Genomic DNA, 18,656 nt, shown 5'->3' with positions numbered 1-18,656 from the left:
ATTAATAAAAAAGACTTCAATTTACTGGAGTTAGTGTATTCATGCATGACATATGCAAAATTTATTCCAAACTAAATCAACCATGCAACCACAACAGATAATAACGATAATCATAATAAGTGTCTTGATTTCTACATTATGTATGCTTTAATTTATTCTTATTGTGATTTTCTAAGAAACCTAAAGACAATGGAATTAAGGTTTCGGATAATTTGTTGTGATGTAAAATAATACATGCCAAAAAACACCAAACAAAACCATCAGAAAATAAAGGTTTAAAAAAAATACCTTGGTATGTAAAAAGATAGAAAATCTACAAACATATAATTTGACCATATCTCCAATAATGTTCCATTCAACATGTGCCTAAGGATAAAGCATATGATTAACAATTTATGACTGCCTATATAACTAGTTGATACAGTAATATTATAAGTTTGTATTCTTAGTGGGAATCTTTTCTTTCTTTGAATATATATATATTTTTTTAGTAGTGACTGAAGAATGAAATTAAAATTCTAAATCAAATCCAATCTTACAAGTTGTTGGCCCAAACGGATCTCTAGCTACTTTACTAGCTAGTCCGTAGTGTGATCAACCGAAGACACTAACTTTTCACAATCTAAGAACCTTTGAGAAACAATAGAGCCATGGAGAGAGACTCTTGAATTCTAAAAAAGGAGGAGAGTTATCTTTTGTCTGTTTTTCTTCAGAATATATATCCTATTTGCCTTGTAACTTTTTGCTTCTTTTAAATAAGGTTGGGTGGTTACTTTTAATAACCACCCAAAACTGCTGCATTATGGATGTCCTATATACTAACATCTCCCACTCGCATATGATGGGCTCACCTCATCACCGTCCATATTTCTCATCTATTCATACTGGGCAAATAGATCGTGTGACCAGCAAATATTCAAGAGCTTATTTGTCATGCACCTGTTAGGGATACATAACAAATCAATACTAAGAGATTAACATACTTGCCATACCTCAAACTAATTTTGTTACATCAATTATAACATCTCCGATCTCTTTATTAACAATAGCATTAGGAGCATATTTGACTTCCTTTTTCACTACCATAGATTCACAATTATGTCCTTCTCTCTCATGGATGATATAACTGATTGATTGATGAATACAGGTATGGATGTAAAACAAAAATATAGTCTTCTCTTCCGACTCGAGTATTTCCATTTCAAATCAGCTGCTTTCTTAGATATGCTCTGCCGAATTGAATTACGTATGGCCATTGGGGACACACTAAAGTAGCAAACACTAAACTAAAATTTCAAGAAATAATAGAAAGTCCTTAACGATAACAATAGAGGTTATTGATGAAGGAAAAATTGATAATTTATAGCATGCATTTTTCAAAAATTTTTAGTGGAAGACTATAGATTAAATATTTTAATCTAATTGCATGTCCTAGATTTGATCTAGAAACTATCAAATAAGAATCATATGATATAAATAAATACAACATCTGAGTTTAAATAATATCAATTTTGCAATCAGATCGAATCTGAAACAAACATTCTAATCAGGAGCAAATCCTATCTATTGAGATTAGATTCTTTACCAGAGTGTGGATCAATGATCATCACCATTGATAGACATGGTAAAAGATTCTTCTTGATGTCGAGAAGCCATGCAGTACGTCCGACCTTTACAGGATATCCGCTCGAAACTTTGATCAGATCGATCTTCCTCGAAAATGCTAGTTCGCATGAAAGGTGTTGTATGGCTGAAATATGCTCCTTCCTTTAGATCATCCAGACTCTTTCAAATCAGAGGATGGAACAAGAGGAGGAGATGGTGGTGTAGGAAGTATGAAACAAGACTCTCTTATTTTGTTCTTCTCATAAAAGTCTAGAGTCGAAATCTTAAAACCCCCACCCTAGAACTCACGCCCAAAGAGGAAGGAATTTTCCTCTTTCTATAGCATAGAATGATCCACCCCCTCTCTGTTTCATGCCCCCTCTCTCTCAAAAACCTTTTTCCATGGTAAAAGCATTTCTTTTTGTCGCACAAAATTTAGATGATTTAAGGTTGGCGTGGAGAGGTGATGGGATAAGGATAAAGTGGTGAGATTTAGTTTAAATTCAAACCAATTTGAATTCAAAACACAACCACTTGATCCTTATCCAAGAAGGGTGCCAGAAGAGCTGAGGCATGAGATATTTCTCACACAATTCCCTTCTCAATTGTCACACAAAAAATCAGCTTCTCAAGGGTGGGGTCCAGAGGAAGTTAGGATAAGGATGGAGGTTTGATTCAAAATCAAAAACCTCTCAAACTTGAATTCAAAATCCAAGTTTTATCCTATCCACTTGGACGTGGAGGAAGGGTGAGAGAACATCTGTGTGTTGGAGTTTCATAGTTTTATATATGCAAAAATTTTTCAAAACAAGTATGCAGCAAAAATTTAAAAATTCAGATTAAATCTAATTTAATCTAAGTATGTATAAGATTGAATCTTAAAATCATAAACAGGATCATCGTATGTGAGATAAAATTTAGATAGAAAAATTAAATAGAAAAAAATAAATAGACTTCATTCCTTGGCACAAGTCGATCTTCACTGCAAACTGATGATCATGGATGTCTTCCGAAGGTTTTTTGAAGCCGTACAAGTATCCGACCTCTACGGATATCCACATGAGATTTTGATCTGATCAGAAGTTTATTGATCTCATCGGGATGCTAACTTCCTTATAGAGATCACATCTTGATGGTTGAATAATCTTCTTTTCTCTCAAGATACTCCTAGAGAAGAAGAAGAAAATAGGAGGATGATGATTTCTATGCTAGAGATCATGAGAAGGACCATTTTTTCTCTTTTTTTTCTAAAACCCATGTACCAAATCTCTACATTGGAGATGTAAAAATTTTGTCCAACTCTTGAACAAAGAGGAGAGAAAAGCCATGTCCAAACTAGGACAAAATATGAGAGAGAAGATGTCCTAACAACCAATCTTTGGTTGTTGGTAAGAAAGAAGAGATATGCCTCAACTTACCTCATGCCAAGCACCATTACGCCATCCCTCTCTCTCCCTTGAATTTTCACGCACATCTCTCCTCTGGTTTTGGCATCAAACCTGATCTTTATCATCTTACATACCGTCCCATAAGACCCATGTTTAAATAGGCAAAGGAGAGTTTGATTTTGAGTAGGAGATAAGAGTCCAATTCTACTTGGACTCTAGAATTTTATGCCGCCTACTATCAATACTTTTTGTGCCCATATACCTCATGGAGAAAAAGGGATTAAAAGAGCTTCTTACATGCTAAACAAAGGGAGAGGATGTGGGTTATTTGACATCCATTGGTTGGGCGTGGGCCTTCCTTTATGGCACATGGAAGGGTGACGTCTAATCCACTTAGGACTCCTATTTAGGTGACAGATTTCGTTCAAATAAAATTCTAACCAATTCTAATCATATTAAAAATTGATTAGACCCAAATAGATAGAAATTCAAATCTAATTAGGAGCCTAAACTATTTAGATTAGATATCACCTAATTAGAGGAGTCCTAGTCTTTTTGGACTCTCTCTTGGTGCTTGAGTCAAACTTAATTTAATCCTAATTTTATTAGGATTTAGTGCACCTATGAAGAAGAGAATTTTTAATCTCAATAGGAATTCAAACATTCTTAATTAGATCCTAGTCTAATTAAAAATTAAGTCAAACTCAAATCTTAATTCAATAAGAAATTATTCTCCCATGTAATTTGATTATCTCATAATCCAATTAGACTTGATCAAATCAAACCCATGTTAAGTCAAATTAAATCTAATTAAATTAGACTTGATATAAGCCCCATAGCTCAATCAAATTGAGCCAATTAGCAATCTAATTACTAATTAATCTTCCTATAACTCACTAACTCTTTAGCGAGTTACTTAATTGCAACTTTTGCATTGGATTAATCATCAATCAAATTGATAATCAAATCCTGTCATAATTCATAATCATAATTCAACCATCTGATCAGTCAAAAATCTCTTTATGCGTGATTCCATAGGTTCTATTCTGTCTGATAGTGAGATATATTGTGATCCCTATCACAATATCATTGAAACTTTTTTCAATAAATTGTAACCATTCCAACTCTGTCCATCAAGGATCATCGATCATCGAGATGATGCTCGTAGATCTCACATTCCACCAGTGACACCTAGCAGTATGTAGTGGTAACCCAGCAAAATAAAAGGTGATGAACCTCTAGGTGCAATTAACATATGATACAGTCCCTTTATCGTGAGTTCCGACTAGATGGTAGGTCATGAATAAATCATCAAACCTCATCATTGATCATATGATAGATTCAATCAGCTTGAGTCTATTGTGTGATTCTCATGAAAACTCTTTTTCATTGATCACTCTGCTATGGCCATAGATTTAAAGACTCAGCTTCTTAAATCTCATAGGACTACTCCCTTCTGCTAGGATCGATAGATTTTATCTTGATGCGTACCCTACTTCTACAGTGGACCAACTGTCACCAATATCCACTATAAGGGCTCATTGAGATCTATATTTATGTGTCAATCAAACTCTAATAGCCTCACTACGAGTAATAGTACCATCTCAGATCAAAAGATCAGTCACACCACTACAGCATCGAGAAAGTCACTGATGAGTGAGCAGATATCCATGTGACTTTTCATGTTGGTCACGCTTAGTGCTAGTTGTTCTCTAACAACCGCCTGCACTTTTGCTCCAGTGTCACTACATTACAGACTTAAGACTCATCTACCTGAAGGAAGCGATCCGTGCACTGATCTATCTGGATCAATCACCATCCCCATGATAATCTTATGACCAAGAGCAATTTAGAAATTAACCATCAATGACACATGTCTCAAATTCTCAACTCTTTGAGAATATATGTCATCATCTTGTTAATCTCTTGGATGAATCATGGACACATAAAATATGAATGGTAATATAAATGCCCATAAAGTATAAAAATATATTCTAAAAATATGATATACATCAGCCAAGATTAGCTTCTTAAGCATACATCCAACAATCTCTCACTTACACTAAAGCCAATCTACCATGTACCAAGCTCCATCTTCTCAAGACAGGCTTTAGTCTTCGGCTAGCTAAGTGACTTATCAGTGGATCATCCACATCTTGAGTTTGCTCTCTACACGTCTTTGTATTTCTACTTGAGGTAGTCGCGTGTTTTGCTGCTCTATTTACTTGGATATCTGGTGAACCTAGGCTCCTTAGCAAGGACTATGCTACCATTATCTTTACAGTATAGTATCATAGCATCTGATGGCATGACATCCAGTTCTGTAACTAATATTAGAACCAGAATGCATCCTACACATCTACAGCATACTCAGCTTCCATCGATCGATTGCTTGGAATCCTTCTAAGATATCAATATGATTACACCTATGATGTAGATATTCTACTATCAACATCAAACATAAAATATGAATTGATATATCCTCCCACTCCTAGCTTTGACCTTTCTCCAAAATAAGAACAAATCCTTAGTTCTTCTCAAGTACTTAAGGATGTTTTCACAGTAATCTAGTACTCTCAGTCTGGATACAACTAATATCTACTCATGATATTCACCGTATTAACTATATCAGTTCAAGTACATTACATAGTATACATCTATGTTTGAGAGGGTAGCAGACCCCTCTTTAAGATTTCTATACTGAACACTTTCAGCATCTACTCTCTATACTTAACTGTGAAAACACAAGCATCCAATTGCATCTATCTCTATAGATCTTAATATTGTCAGAACATAGGATGCTTGCTTTATATTTTTGATAAAGAATTCTATATACAATCATATCTTAATCGATGTTAGTATTGGATACTCCCATTGACCCTTTTGAAAATACATAATTCTTTATTTTTGATCAAACAATTTGATCATATCATCAAAATGAATATTCCAACTCCAAGATTATTGCAGACTTTGTGATCTCATATCACGAGAAGTAAAATTCATAAGCTATTTATATAGAAATCTTCAAAAGATAGCCAGTCAGGAAACCTAATTTACATCCTTTCTTAGAGTCGATGTCTAACATCGCCTCGTTGTAGATTTTTAGATTATCTCTATATTCTCTATCTCCCATAAGAAATAATTTTTCTCTACATCCTCTGTCAAGCATACCCAAGTACCTTTCGAGAGGATGGGAGATGCTACTATATATGTAAGGTGGAGGAGGAATATATGTATACTGGCTCATGTTGAATAGGTTCTTAAGGTCCTATAGCTCGCTGTACTTTAGAGACTCTCTTCGAGCTAGACTTTCCTCCCACTGCTTCATTTTGGTTAAATAATTTTTTAAAAAGATAGCATGTCGGGTCATAATCACATTGTAATCCTTTCAGAAGAAAAGTAGTATCCCAAACTCTTTTAGGATGAGCTTTATAGATCTATTCTCTAACACATCCATCTACTATCCTTGACACAGGCTGGACATCTTTGGATCTCGAAATAATCAAGATTCAGTTCTCACCATGCCATATTTCATACGGTGTGGTAGGAACAGATTTAGAGAGAACCTAATTTTATAGACATAAAGTATGTCCCTAAAGAAATATAATAAATCAGTGAAGTTTATCATGAACCGGACTATATCTCATATAGTCCTATGACTCTTCTTAATTATCTCATTGAGCTGAGATATACTAAGGGGGATCCAATATGAAACTATGTCATTATATAAGATAATCGAAAAACTTTTTTTTGGTATTGCATCCTCGATCTGATCGAAGTATCTTTAGAAATTTTTTGATTTACTTCTCTATTTTATATCTGAATTTTTTGAACCTTTCAAAAATTTTAGATTTGTATCTCATATACTTATCTATACTATGACTGATCATCGATAAAGGTAACGAAGTAGAGACAACTCTTTTGTTAGCACATCAAATGGGCTACACACATCAAATATGTACTATGATAAGTATCTCAATGGTCTTTTTCCTCTTGTCCCACAAGAGTAGCTTAATCATTTTTTCTTAAAGAGATGATGCACAAACTAGATATGACTCACTAGTCAATGAGCCTAAAAGCCCATATTTTTGTAGTTTGTTAATCATTTCTTCTCCTATACGACCTAGCCTAAAGTTGCACATATACTTATGGTTTATCTCAACTTTGAATCTCTCAGATCCATTGGCATTCACTGCTTAATTAAGTTTACAGATGCATCACCATACAAATGATAGAGACTGTCTCTAAGAATTAAATCCAAACGATAATCACAAAGGATAGGTATCCATGGCCATAGAGCAACTCTTACCCTATTGTCAATTTTAAGGGTTACTTTCTCAGCCTTCTACCTTCCCATAGATTCTATAAAAATCACTAGAGTCTATAACTCAAATGGGAGAAGAAAAAATTGTAAGGATAGTATTGAGCAATTTCAACATGCCTACTCAAGGCATGTCTTTGTTTCTTTAGGCTCTCCAGGTATTTACCTCTGAACTTTTCAAGGTTCTTTTGTTACCAACACTTTGACCAATTCAGATAAGATGCTAATATGGTCATTCATATGTTAATTTACCATAAACTATCCATATAAATTAAACAAGGATCATAGGATCAAATTCATAAGCAATTTCTTATGCATGATCATGTTGAGCCTTCTAAGCACCTTAATGTTTTTTATCATTATCAAATAATAATCATAGACTAACTGTCTATCATGCATCTCCTTAATGGTCACCTCACAACACTTGTAGATGAATCAATATGTCATTGGCAATATACATGTACTCATGCATGTGTTGGAGTTCATCTAACATGGACTTCAACATATAGCACCTATCTTTTGAAGAAAAAACTACCTTTTTTCTTGTAGGATCTTCCAGATTTCATCAAATCTGGGACAGAATAATTTAAAAAAAAAAATTATTCTATATTTATTTCAGATCTAAATCTCTAGATCTAATTTTATTATCTAATATTAATTCAAAAATAAATCTAAAAATATGAAAAAATATGAAATACCTCAAGGGTAATCTGATTATCCTGTAGATGATCGCAGCAAGCCTGAGGTTCTGATTTAGCCACGCAATCGCCTGGCCTCTACCAGTATCCACTCAGATAGGATCTAGATCATCTTCTCCTCATAAATCTTTGCTCCAAAAATCAAAACTAAATCTAATTAGAAAGATCTTCAAAAGTCTTCCTGAAGTTGGAGCAGCAGTCTGTCGAAGAAGTCCTGCAACCTTCCTGTTCAAGGTGTCACCATGCCTTAGACCTTTGCCAGATGGATGTCCAACTCCTTGGACGTGAAGAGGAGAGGGAGAGCTATAGATGGGATGTAGAGAAGAGGAAAGGGGGCAGCAGATTTGATGGGTTTGGTGCAATCTCATAAAACCCTAGGTGCAGATAGGGTTTAATAGACCCTACTGTGCTGCGCAGTGCCACATTATTCGACCAATCAAAAAATTTCAATAAATCCAAAAAAATTTTGATTGGTGGAGTGATATCATCTGATCATATCAGATAAGAACCCTCACCCTCTCTCCTATGTTGGCACATCTTTGGATAAGCATAAGGAAGGTTGGCGCCAACTAGTCCATGTTGATCAAGACTCTCCATCCTTATCCACTTGAGATGCCCACTTAATCCAATTGGGCTCACGCCATAATCTGATTATGGCATCCAATTTAATGTGATTTTGGCATGCAGACACTCCATAAAAATCCTCCAATGAGCTCTTACCAAGTGGCCTTCAGTTTAAGACCCATATGTCAACATTTACAGATGTCCTAAAATGAAAATGGCAGGTGACAGGAATTAGCAGGTGTTGTCTTAAATTCATCTCATGAATTAAGACAAGACTTTTTTGAGTTGGACAAACTTCATTTATACTGAGAAAAACCTTCTCAAAGTTCTCTGGGTGAGTCAAATTATATTTAGCTCATTCGAGATAGAAAAGATTACACGAGGAGAAAATTAGGCTCAATCGTGTGCTAGCACGATTTCCTTGAACCTAATTGGATCTAATCCAAATCAATTGGACTAGCCCAACTGATGATATCCAGATTCTAACCCTTGTTAGTATGATCTAGTTGGGTTTAATTCTATATGGTAATGAGACATGTCGTGATCTCATCATTGACATCATCGAAACTCCTTTCAATGGACTAGAACTCTTCTGATTCAAATAATTAGAATGATCGATCATCAAGATCATTCTAATTGCTTCCAAAATCCACCAGTGACACCTAGTAGTATATGATGGTAACCCATCAGAACTGAAGACGAACCTCTCGGTGCAGCTACCTGTGTGATTGAGTTCCTCTATCATCAGTCCTGACTGAATTAGGGTTAAGGTGAACTCGTCAAACCTAACATCAGTCATATGAATCAATCGATCGATCCGAGTTCGATGTGAAACCCCAATGAAAAACTCTTTTTCATTATTTCACTCTGCCATGGCCATGGGGTTAAGGACTCGATCTTTCGATCATCATAGGACTACTCCTCTCAACTACAGAGTTGATAGATCCCATCTTGGTGAGACCTAGTTCCTACAATGAATATGCTACAGCCAACATACACCTCAGGGTTCTGAATGGCTAGGAGATCGAGTTATGGTGTAGTCAAACTATAACACACTCAAGGTGAACTATCGATGCACTTCAGGTCAAAGAACTAGACACACAATTGCAGCATCGAGCTAGTCATCGACGAGAAAGTAGACTTCCTTATGACTGCTCGATATGGTCATGCTCAGTACTCTCATTCTCAATGAATACCTTACTCTCGCTTCAGTGTCTCCACACTGTAGACTCAAGACATATCTACCCTAAAGAAGCGATCGTACACCAACCTTTTGGATCGATCACCATCCTCGTGATGATCCTATGGTCAGGAGCTGTTTATGAGTTAGTTATATAAATTCATGCCTTAAATTTTCAACTCTTGAAAATATGAATTGACATTCCTACTAACTTAAAGGATATATCACAGACACAATGTACACAATGTGATAGAAGAATAACCCATTTATTGATTTATAGTCAAAATTATAAATTTGCCCTTAGATTTGTACAGGAATGTGTCAGCCAATCTGGCATCTAGGGCACACATCTAACAAACTTTCACTTGACCTAATACCAATTGGCTACATATCTAAGTCCTATCTTCTCAAGGTGGGCTTTGATCTTTTGCTGGCCTAATGGCTTTGTCAGCGAGTCTGCTACATTGTTTGTGGAGTCAACTCTCTTAATCTCGACATAATTTTTTTTGAGGTAATCATGGATCAGAATCGCTGCTCGATGTGCTTGGATTTCTGATGAGACCTTGGCTCCTTAGCTAGGGCTATGTAGCTATTATTGTCACAGTAAAGAGGGATGGCATCCGATGACATCACTCCAAGCTCTGCGGCAAACTTTTTATACCAGAATGCTTCCTTCGCAGCTTTCGATGCAGCAATATACTCTGCCTCCATGGTGGAATCAGCAATCACCGTCTTCTTGAAACTCTTCCAGCTAATTGCACCACCATTGCAAATGAACAGACTCCCAGATGTCGACTTTCGATCATCTATATCAGACATAAAGTCTAAGTCTATATATCCCTGAATCTGGAGTTCTCCATTTTTAAAGACTAGAAACATATCCTTAGTCCTTCTCAAGTACTTCAAGATACATTTCACAGAAGTCCAGTGCTCTTCGCCTGGATTCGACTGATATCTGCTTGTGACACTTACAGCATCGTTATATCAGGTTGTGTACATAGTATGACATACATGAGGCTCCCTATTACCGAATCATAAGAAATTTTGCTCATGCATTCAATCTCCTCAGATGTGCTAGGGTACATCTTCTTGGAGAGATGAATGCCATGTCTAAAAGGTACTAAACCTCTTTTAGAGTTTTCCATGCTAAACCTTTTTAGCACCTCCTCTATGTACATCTTTTGTAAAAGTCCCAGCATCCTATTTGGTCTATCTCTATAGATCTTAATACCCAGTATAAAGGATGCCTCTCCTAGATCTTTCATAGAGAACTCCTTAGACAACCATACTTTGACTGAGATCAACATGGGAATGTCATTTCCAATTAGAAGGATGTTATCTACGTACAATACGAGGTAGATAACTGTGCTCCCACTGATCTTTTTGAACACACATGGTTCCTCCTCGTTCTTGATGAAATCAAATATTTTGATCACATCATTGAAATGAGTATTCCAGCTCCGAGATGCTTGCTTAAGTCCATAAATGGATCTTTGTAGCTTGCAGACCTTGTGATCATCATCACTGGATGTGAAACCAAATGGCTGTTCCATATAGATATCTTCCTCAAGATATCCATTTAAGAACACCGTTTTCACATCCATCTACCATATTTCATAATCAAAATAGGCTGCAACAGCAAACAATGTGCGGATGGATTTTAGCATGGCTACGGGCGAAAAGGTATCTTGATAGTCAATACCTTCGCACTGACTATAACCTTTCACTACAAGTCTAGCCTTGAATGTCTCCTCATTCCCATCTGCATCTATCCTTTTCTTGAAGATCAAATTACACCTAATAGGTACAATATCTTCAGGTGGATCTACCAAGGTTTAGACTTGGTTTGAGTGCACCGAGTCAATTTCTGATCTCATTGCCTCTAACCATTTCTCAGAGTCGATATCTGATATCGCATCATCATAGGTCTTGGGGTCATCACCATAAGTCCCATTTTTTGTGAGGAACATTTCCTCTATATCCTCTTGTATGGTACCTAAGTACCTTTCAGGAGGACAAAAAATCCTAGTTGATCTACGAGGTGGAAGAGGTTGTATTTGGACTGGTTCTAATTGATTGGGTTCCTCAGGTTCTTTAGCTCGTTGCTCTTGTGGGAGTCCCCCTGTTGCTTTTTTTAGACACCAATAAATTGATCAGATAAGTGAACGAAATCAATTAAATAATCATCTTTCAATTACTTATCTTATGCACCAATTGGTTAATTAGTCTGAATACGTTAGCTTAGGTGAATCAGATTCGAGCCATAGAGCCAAATTAGGTCTTTAGGTTAATCGATTCTACATATGGATGTCAATCAATTCGATCAATAATAATTGTATGATGTTTAAGCTCTATTGATCTCACCTTAATCAATACTTAACTTGGTTTGATCAACTGCTAAATCAATTTAGACCCAATATAATCAAATCAGAAATCCTAAATGTAATCCAATTACATGACCTAATTTGATCTACCCATGACCAATCCTTCATGCACAAACACTAATTTTAGATCTTAAATCTATATTTTTAGATCTAAATTCTTTACATGAAAAGTATGTTTTGATCTTGAAATAATTTCAGATCATACATATAAACATATATCATATACATGAATAAGTTCAGGTCATAGAAACAAATTTCAGCCCTAAACATGCTTCATATATCATATATACAAATCAAAATAGATCTCAAAACTCTTTTCAGATTTAAATAATAAAATATATATCACATATATGCTAAAAAATTAGATCTAAAATTTTATTTAATTAAAATTTTTAACATCATTCTAAGATAACCATACAGCACAAAAAATTATATCAGGATAACCTTATGTCAAAATGATAAAAAATTTTAGATCTAAAATTTTTCTTTATAAATTTTAAATCTAAATCTTAATTTTATACATATGACGTGACTTTGATACTACTGTTGGAGTTTCATGGTGTCATGCATGTAAAAATTTTTCAAAATGAGTATGCAGTGAAAATTTAAAAATTTAGATTAAATCTAATTTAATCTAAGCATGCATAAGATCGAAGCTTAAAACCATAAACAGGATCATCATATGTGAGATAGGATTTAGATATAAAAATTAAATAGAAAAAATAAATAAACTTCATACCTTGGCACAAGTTGATTTTTACCACGAACTGATGATCATGGATGTCTTCTAAAGGTCCCTTGAAACCGCACAAATGTCCAACCTCTATGAATATCCACATGAGATTTTGATCTGATCAGAAGCTTGTTGATCTCACCAGAGTGCTAGCTCCCTTGCAAAGATCGCATCTTGATGGTTGAATAATTTTTTTTTCTCTCAAGATACTCTTAGAAAAGAAGAAGAAAATAGAAGGATGATGATCTCTATGCTAGAGATTATGAGAAGAATCCTTTCTTCTCTTTTTTTTTAAAATTCATGCACCAAATTTCTACACTAGAGATGTAAAAATTTTGTCCAACTCTTAGACAAAGAAGAGAGAAAAGCCATGTCCAAACTAGAACAAAATATGGGAGAGAAGATGTCTTAACAACTAACCTTTGGTTGTTGGTAAGAAAGAAGAGATATGCCTCAACTTACCTCACGCCAAGCACCATTACGCCGTCCCTCTCTCTCCCTTGAATTTTCATGGACATCTCTCCTCTAATTTTGGCATCAAACTTGATCTCTATCAGCCCACATACAATCCCATAAGACCCATGTTTAAATAGGCAAAAGGGAGTTTGATTTTGAGTAGGAGATAAGAGTCCAATTCTACTTAGACTCTAGAATTTTATGCCGCCTACTATTAAGACTTTTTGTGCCCAAATACCTCACAGAGAAAAGAGGATTAAAAGAGCTTCTTACTTGCTAAACAAAGGGAGAGGGCGTGGGTTATTTGACATCCAAACCTGGTTGGGCGTGGGGCTTCCTTTATGGCGCATGGAAGGGTGAAGTCCAATCCACTTAGGACTCCTATTTAGGTGGCAGATTTAAATCAAATAAAATCTTAATCAATTCTAGTCATATTAAAAATTGATTAGACCAAAATAGATAAAAATTTAAATCTGATTAGGAGTCCAAACTATTTAGATTAGATGTCACATAATTAGAGGAGTCCTAGTCTTTTTGGACTCTCTCTTGATGCTTGAGTCAAACTCAATTTAATCCCAATCTTATTAAGATTTAGTGCACCCATGAAGAAGAGAATTTCTAATCCAAATAGAAATTCAAATATTCTTAATTAGATCCTAGTCTAATTAGAAATTAAGTCAAACCTAAATCTTAATTCAATAAAGAATTATTTTTTCATGCAATTTGGTTACCTCATAACCCAATTAGGCTTGGTCAAATCAAATCCATGTTAAGTCAAATTAAATCTAATTTAATTAGACTTAATGTAAGCCCCATAGCTCTATCAAATTGAGTTAATTAGCAATCCAATTGTTAATTAATCTTTCTATAACTTACTAACTCTTTAACGAGTTATTTAATTATAACTTTTGTATTAGATTAATCATCAATCAAATTGATAATCAAATCCTATTATGATTCATAATCATAATTCAACTATCTGATCAGTCAAAAGCTTCTTTGTGTGTGATCCCATAGGTTCTATTATGTTTGGTAGTAAGATATATTGTAATCCCTATCACAATATCATTAAAACTCTTTTCAATGTGTTAGAACCATTCTAACTCTATCCATCAAGGATCATTAATCATCGAGATGATGCTCGTGGGTCTCACAATCCACCAGTGATACCTAGTAGTATGTAGCAGCAATCCAGTAGAATAAAAAGTGATGAATCTCTAGGTGTAGTTAACGTATGATACAGTTCTTCTATCGTGAGTCTCGACCAGATAGCAGGTCGTAGATAAATCATTAAATCTCATCATCGATATATGATAGATTCAATCAGCTCGAGTCCATTATGTGATTCTTATAAATTTTTTTTTCATTAATCACTCTGCTATGGCCAAGACTTAAAGACTCAACTTCTTAAATCTCATAGAACTACTCCCTTCTATTAGAATTGATAGATTCTATTTTGATGCACACCCTACTCCTACAGTGGATCAACTATCACCAACATCCACTATAAGGGCTCATTGAGATCCATGTTTATGTGTCAATCAAACTCCACAGTCTCACTGTGAGTAGTAGTACCATCTCAAATCAAAAGATCAGTCACACCACTACAGCATCGAGAAAGTTACTAACGAATGAGCAGACATCCATGTGATTTCTCATGTTGGTCACGCTCAGTGCTAGTTATTCTCCTGCACTCTCACTCCAGTGTTACTACATCACAGACTCGAGACTCATCTATCCGAAGAAAGCGATCCATGCACTGATCTATCTAGATCAATCACCATCCCCATGATGATCCTATGACTAGGAGTAATTGTTGGGTTCCGATGGCACAACGAAAGGGTTAGGTGTTTAAAATTTTCATTCAAAACACCCAATGCACCGGAAGCCCTAATGCTCAGAAACTCTTGATTATAATAATCAAAGAATAATAAATATAAATTAGGATAAGAAGAATACCTATAGCGCTAATCTCAATTTCCACAAGGCATCCAAGTATCCACCCTCCAATGGTGATCCACATGAAAATTGAACCAAAAACAGCGCTCCTTCTTCACCTTGCTTCAAGAGTTCTAGCCCCTAGAACTCGACTAGCCTCGTACCGATCAAGTTTCTACAAGAACCTGAGGTCACCCTCTTAGAATCTCCTCTGAACTTTTGATTCTCTTTCTTTAGGATCCTTACAACCCTTGTTAGGACCAGATAAGGCTTTGTCTTAAATCCCAAAGCCTTGTCCTAAATCCCAAAGCCTTGTCCTAAAACTAAGATAGGTTGTAAGAAAGAAAGGAGAGCAATTGGAGTGAAATTGGAAACCCCTTCTTCAATTCATCGGATACCCAGTGCCCAGGCCTATTTATAGCCACCAGAGGGATACCAAAATAGAGGGACATGCCTTATCCAAAAGGTATATCTGATTTGATTATCAGAGATAAGAGTTCCTTCAAGTAGAAGGACTTTTATCCATGATACGTCGATCAGCACCCTGGTCTGCGTGCGTGCAACCAAAGAAAGGATATTTTCGGATCCCTTCTCAAATTAGAAAAATCCTTAAAAATCCATGTAGATTGAGGATTGAATATAAATTTCAGAATATCTAAAATGGTAATAAAATTCTCATAGAAGGATGCTATCTTTGTACCTCTTCCTGTGAGTACTGATCACCACACGCGCAGGCATCAGGATTGACTTATGGCATCTGTTTGGCATCCAGATAAGTCTGAAAAAATTCCAAAAAAATTAAAAAAAATAGATTATCAAATGTAGAACATTATCACTAAATATTTTTCCAATCTAAAAGCATTTGATAGGGATAAGAACTCTCCAAATCATAGAGAGATGCGACGCTTTTACGCGCACATGCAAGACATCCTTCTTTTTTCAATTTTTTCTCTACCCCATAAATTATAGAAAAAATATATCTCATTATTTAAGATATATACCAGAGGATGGAGGGTGATATGAGCTATCACACATATTTTAATCCCATAAAAAAATAAAAAAATTTTCTTCTGCCCATGCCAACACTTGTACGCAGAACCTGTTTTGCACCAAGAGTCCACCACAACTTGGACTCTTCATAATTGGTGTTAACATAGGATGTGGTGCCCCAATTTGGGTTGTTTCTAGGTGACCTGACCTGACCTAAATGTCTACCAAATTGGGCTAGCTAATTAGCAAGGGATGAGACCAAATTGGTCTCCAAAGGAGCAAGGGTTTCCACACGTGCTAGCATGCTTACCGAAATCCTGATTGAATCCAAAATTTCAATCAACCTTTTTCAAAAAAGATCTTTGGCAAATTTCTATATGTGTGTGACCCATTGGGTTCCATATCTAGCCGGTAGTAGGTCTGAGTATAAGTTGATCAAATTTGATTAGATTTTAATCTAATCAATTTAGGTCCAATTAAGCTAATCCGAGTTCAACAATTAGAATCCTTTCTAATTGGTGATCGAATTAAACTCTTTAATTTCATCAAAAATCTATAAATCAAGATTAACATCTAGCAATATATCATGACTACCCAGAAGATATGAAATTTGATAAAAATATCAAATCTATCCTTCAGTGGTAAATTACCGTGCAATTCAATCTTTCGATCATCCTTGCACCCTGAATATGTTTATGAGTATGAAATCATATCGTATGGAATCATATCAAACTCAAACACATATTCATATCGATTCTCAATTAACTAATGATGACTCCAATGAAGAAGCTTAGAAACTCTTTCTATTCTCCTTCCTGCTTTTGGCCAAAAGACTTTTCTGAGTCATCTAGGATTGAGAATACACAGGATGCGATCTCCTCTTACTAGGAGTGATCGATTCCATATTGACCTACTCACAACCTTCATACAGAATCCACCATATCCAGAACACCCCGTACATGTCTTAATGCCATGCCTGGGTATGAACCAAAATATAAGTTCATATGCATAAGATTCCATGGTGATTTCAGGTCCAAGGATCACTTGCACAACTCCCACTTAAAGAACTATCTTTGACATGCAAATAAGACTTTCATAAGATGTTCTCTTTCTTTGAGTCAATTCAGTGGACTCATTTCTCAAATGAGCACCCACATTCTTGTATTAGTATCTCACACAAGTGGCTAGTGAGATCTGCCATCCTCTCCGTTGAGCATACATAGGATGTGCCAGTCTATCTGGAACATTGATCCCTGACTCAATGCTCCTATGACCAAAAATATTTAAGATTAAGATTTTAGGATTTTAGGTCTCACTTGCATGATCCATTCATGTCTCCTAAAATTATTATCCTAATCTTTGTGGTTCATCATAATCTTAGACATATTAAGATGCAGCTAATATGATGAATCAATATCATAAATAATAAATATCTTTTCATGAGTTGAAAAATTTTAAAGAAAGTCCCATCGCAACACACTTGCGATTGATTTATAGGGCACTCTTCTTTCAATCTCCCACTTGCACTAAAGCTAATCACCTTTGTATCTCATACAATCAAGATGACGATCATATAGCTACTGTGGTATGGCCTTAGTGAATAGATCTACTATATTGTTCTTTCTGTCTACTCGTTCAAAGACAACATCTTATCTTTAATCAGATGAAAATATTTGAGGATGTGCTTGGATCTATAATGAGACCTAGGTTCCTTATTTTGAATAACGGCTCCAGTGTTATCACTATAGAGTGACATCGGTCTTTCAATTTTAGGAACGACTCTTAAGTCCATGATGAGTTTCTTCTTCCAAACAGCTTCCTTAATGGCTTCACTAGCAGCAACATACTCTAGCTCAGTAGTTGAGTTAGCTACTATCTGCTGTTTGAAACTCTTCCAACTCACTGCCCCATCAATTAGGATAAACACATACCCTGATATTGACTTGCTATCATCTGCTTTTCAATGATCCTTCCTTAGATCAGCCTGAAATCTACTAGCTATGCTCTAAACATAAGCTACATCAGGCTTGGTACATAGCATGACATACATAATTGATCCCACAGTCGAAGCATAAGGGATTTCATTCATCTTTTTCCTCTCTTCTGGTGTCTTAGGATATATTTTCTTAGAGAGACATATACCATAACTTACAGACAAGTAACCTTTCTTACTTGCCTCCATATTACATCTCTTTAATATGAGGTCTATATACCATGACTGGGATAAGCCTAACATCCTTTTAGATCTATCTTTATAGATCTTTATACCCAGTATATATAAGATGCTTCATCCTAGTCTTTTATGAAAAACTTATTTGATAGCCAAGTCTTGACCGATTACATCATTGGGACATCATTCCCAATGAGCAGTATGTCACCGACATACAGAACCAAGAAGA

The sequence above is a fragment of the Elaeis guineensis genome, chromosome 7 (assembly GCF_000442705.2).
Source record: "Elaeis guineensis isolate ETL-2024a chromosome 7, EG11, whole genome shotgun sequence".
Classification (NCBI taxonomy): Eukaryota; Viridiplantae; Streptophyta; class Magnoliopsida; order Arecales; family Arecaceae; genus Elaeis; species Elaeis guineensis.
The sequence above is the reverse complement of the archived record's forward strand: the minus strand, read 5'-3'. Positions refer to the sequence as shown.